The following is a 4,449-nucleotide window of genomic DNA, read 5'->3' on the forward strand; positions in this document are numbered from 1 at the left end:
GAGTTTTAATGGAAACTTGGTGAGTGGGCTCTATAAATTCCCACAATGACTTGGATGATCTGATTAGCTAGTCAAGTATTTGCTTGTCGGATTTGAGTACTTAATATCATGTATTAGCCGAGTAAAAAGTTGGATTTATGACCAATTAGCTGCTGGAAATTCTGTTTAGCCGATGACAGATTTATTGTGGTGGGATTATTTGCCAAAATTACATGTTATTTGTTTTATTTCATGTCGGAAAATTTTGATGGTGGGCTCTATGAACTCCCACCCTTGGATTAACGATTGATGATGGATATAATGCTAGTTTAGTGCTTAAATGGGTAGATTAATGATACCTAGCTAGTCTCGACTTCAAGGGATGTGTAGTTCAAAAATGTTCAGGTTTGCCCTGTTTCAATCGCACCCCATTTTGCAGAATTTTGAGGGTTTCATGACTTATATATCATGTTTATATGTTGAATATATGGTGTATAAAGTTTCATTTAAAAATATTGGGGTTTGGTTGGTCAATGGGTCAATTTCGTGAAGCCAGTAAATCTGGAAAACTGTTTTCGTAATACTCTGACCCGCTTTTGTATTTCGGCCATAACTCTGTGCTCCAATGTCAAAATCGAGTGCCGTCAGTGGCATTTGAAACTAGATATCCCAGCCTTTCCAACGGTATAAATGCATGTTCTGGTTCCATGTTCGTGAGCCAAACCAACCATTTTAAGTCGGCTATTCGGTTTCTCTGTTTTACAAGAACAAAATGCTGAAGCTGCAACTTGTGGCTCGAATTCGATCTAGTTGCGCGCCAAATTTCAAAATGATTTCTTCTGTGAAATTATAGCTTTATGAATGTATTTTTCCAACGCCTTAAACTATGCCCAATTCCGAGTTAATTTGAGTGATTTGTGATCAAAATACGGAACCTGCCCTGCTCTTGAAAACCCTGATTTTTAGACAGATTTGATGCAAGGCTTGGTTTAGACTTGATAATTAATTTCTTGGTGTTAAACACCCACCAAAGGTACCATGAATGTTCTTTAGATTTTGCGTCAACAAATGAACCATGTTTAGAGGATTTTCTCTTGGTCAAAAGTTTAGAAAAGGAAATTTTCATACACAAGGCAGCCTTGCCTTAAAATTTTGGAAACTTGAGTGATTTTGTTAAGTGACTTTCCGTGCATATTTTTCTATGAAATTTGACAGAGGAATAAACCTTATATGGTAGTATTATACTGCTAATTATGGTGTTATTCTGAGGCCGTTTCATGGGTCAAATAAATTACCAAAGTTTGAGACTTGATTTTGGAAAACCCTTGTTTAACAAGAAACTTTTAGTAACTTTGAGTTACCGTATCTTGGTGCTCGAAACTCCGTTTCTCATTCCACTTGTTTTACTGTAAACTTGGATTGTGACTCTAAAAGAGTATCAAATTTAAAAGGCTAGTTCCAATCAAGTGAATTTTGCCGAATTTTCAAAGTTGGCCAAAAACCAACTTAAATCTGCCCTATGAACCAAAACAGTAACTTTGAGCCCATTTTTGACTATCTTCCATTTAGAATCATGGAAAAGTGTATTCTAGGAACTTTTAGTACTTTGAAAGAGGTTTCCAATAGTACCAAGTTTTCTAATTTTGGGCTTGTAGAGAGTAAGATATGATGTTTCAAAGATTACTTGTTAAATCTGGAATTTTCTAACTTAAAGGAAACTAAGGGGTTTCGAACTCTTCATTTTTGTCAATATCATTTGATTGTTTTACATTTGAATCCAGAGATGGAAATCAGATTTGTCTTGTGTTTTAAAACCCCACTTTTGAACCTCGAGTTACACGAATTCTTAGGCTCGTCTCCGCATTAATTTCTTAGATTGCACTAGCGTACAATCTTCATCGAAAACTAGAGAATTCGTAGCGATATTGAGTGGTACTTGAATTATTGTTTGCTCAGGCAATCGAGGAGATCTCCAAGAGGAACTCGGAGCGGACGCCTAAAACGCTTGTTTGAGACCTATTGCGCTTGTTTGACTAGGTGAGTGTTCCATATAGGAATACGTAATGGAATAAGTCTAGAACATGCTTATTTCATGATTTCTAAGTGTTAAGTACTATGTGTTAAATATCTACCATACCCATGCTTGAAAATGCTCGAATAACATGACTTGGTATGCTATGGTTGCATACGTCGTTGGAGTGAATCTCCTCGACTCTCACATGGTAAAAATGGGATAACGGCCAATGATGGCCTATTAATATGGCAAATGCCTGCCAAATAACCGTCATTGCTCAACCGTTAACCGCCAACCATTAACCGTGAACCGTTTACCAACCCACATGACTACCTGATTACTTGACTATTTGCTCACATGATTTCTAATCTATATGATTATTCGATATCCGTGAATTATATGCTCCCATGAAATCAACTTGTATTGCTTACGTGCTTACGTGCTAAGTATCCACTTGATTACTTGATTATCATGAATCACATGTTATATGAAGTTGTCCATCATTGTTAGGCGAGTGTGTACTTTACCTCACTCGACCTATTAAAAATGATGAATTTTACTTTTTGTCGAATTACTTGATTACCTGTGCATGTTGTAAGCTATAAGCTGAACTTGGGCCCTGCCTCGGTTACTGACCTACTCGAGCCAGGACTAGGCTCGGTCGGGTAGGTTGGAACCCTGGACAACCGTTTCGGTATACTCGAGTACTACCACTGGAGGGATAAGGTGATGGCCAGTCAATCGAAGGAGTTACCGATCGGAGTTATAAGGACGGGAAGTGGACCGAGTACTGTATCCTTTTGTGCTTGCTTTGCTATTAATAATGTTATTGCTCTCCTAGTTGACATTTCTCGGGTAAGACTCCTCATGAGCATTAATCTCTGAGATGAAGCAATCCTTGTAATGTTCTTCTAGTCAGACGAGCCACTATTTGTTTGACTAAAAATTCATGAAAATATATTTATATGGTCATTCATTCCAAAAATTACGTTAGTGATTTTAGATAATTTACGAGTTGTACTCATAGTAAAGTTACCAGCAAAATGTACTACTGCTACATGTGTTTTCAAAGTAGCAATTACCCGAGTAATGATTATCACCTCATGATAACCTGCCATTGTGTAACCTCGAACCATGCATATGACATGCACAACTTTCTTGATTTGTTTGAACTGTTAGAGTGTCTTGGAACCTCGCTGGGCTGTGTAGCTCATTCCACGTTGTGATTTTCTTTTACAGGATTTGAGACCAAAGGTGCTCGGAAGTAGTACTAGATTGTTTACTTTCATGAATGTAATTCGAGTTAAACATTGTAGTTTTGCCTTAGGTTGCCACTTGAAGCTGGAAAAGTGTAAACCCTGGATTTGTATGTGGCTTGTATGAATTTGTTACTTGGCTTGTAAGGATATATTTGAATTGATGTTTTGTTTCTTGGGTTGTATTCGGGAAGGTATTTTAAGAATCGACGTTGGCTATCTTAAGGCACTGTTATCTCTAAAGTTAATGTGTTTCTAGAAACCGGCTTATTTGGAGGGAAACGATGTTGTAATAGATTAGGTTATACTTCGGAAGGATTTTTGCTAGCTTGCTTGCGTGAGTCCTGGCGAGAGCTAGGCAGACGGCCCGCCAACCCTCTGGTTCACCTTAGGGGAAAGTGGGGTCGCCACACAATTCGTACGTTATCAAAACTAATAAAACATGGTCAGAAGCAAAATTCAAAAACGTACACAATCCAAGGTACAAAATAGGTGCAAGTGTTTTGGCTATAACTTGGGCTACACTGATCCGTTTAAGGTGTTCTTGGTGGCGTTGAAAAGCTTAGACAGAGTACTAAAACTTTCAAGTTTTGGTAAATGACTAAATCAGCACAGATCATAGTGAATAAACACAATCAATTGGATGAACTGTCCAAAATGGATCACTGGAAATATCCTAGGGCAGTGAGGGTATTTTGGTCTTTTCATAGGGTACGTTGCTCCGATTGAACTAAAAGTTTGTAGAAAACTATAAAATACCATTCTATACAACTTTCATTTTTTGTGCCAAGCCTAATTCGGCCTCTAACATGGAGTACTAAAACCGGACAGAACAGGGTAGCTTGGTTTCCAAATTCTGAAATTTGCACCTTTACTCTATAAATTCATATCTAACAAGTGCTCTATCATCAAACCCACCAATTACTAGCTCAATAACATCAATTAAGAGGTAGATAACCATAATCAAGGCTGAAAATATAAACCCTAGTTAAACATCCCAACATACCATTGAACCCATGAAATTTTCCCCATAAATCCATCAAAACTATAACTTTAAACTTCTAGTTCACACATATAAGAAGTAGAGGGAAGTTTCTTACCAAATTCACCTTAATCCCTATATCAAGAAGCTGCCAAGACCTTCCTCTTCCCAAATCACTCCACCAAAACCCTTAAACTTCCTTGGAGATCAACTTTTGT

The 4,449-nt window shown here is 37.6% G+C and overlaps 1 long non-coding RNA gene across 1 annotated transcript; it reads left to right on the forward strand.

Moving 5' to 3' along the window:
• Nucleotides 1–1,746: 1,746 nt before the first annotated feature.
• LOC140014401 (uncharacterized) lies at nt 1,747–3,436 on the forward strand. Its single transcript, XR_011821175.1, has 2 exons — nt 1,747–2,016; nt 3,233–3,436. It is a non-coding gene; the product is annotated as an uncharacterized lncRNA (long non-coding RNA).
• The last annotated feature ends 1,013 nt before the right edge of the window (nt 3,437–4,449 follow it).

This window comes from Coffea arabica, chromosome 9c (genome assembly GCF_036785885.1).
Source record: "Coffea arabica cultivar ET-39 chromosome 9c, Coffea Arabica ET-39 HiFi, whole genome shotgun sequence".
In the NCBI taxonomy this organism is placed as follows: domain Eukaryota; kingdom Viridiplantae; phylum Streptophyta; class Magnoliopsida; order Gentianales; family Rubiaceae; genus Coffea; species Coffea arabica.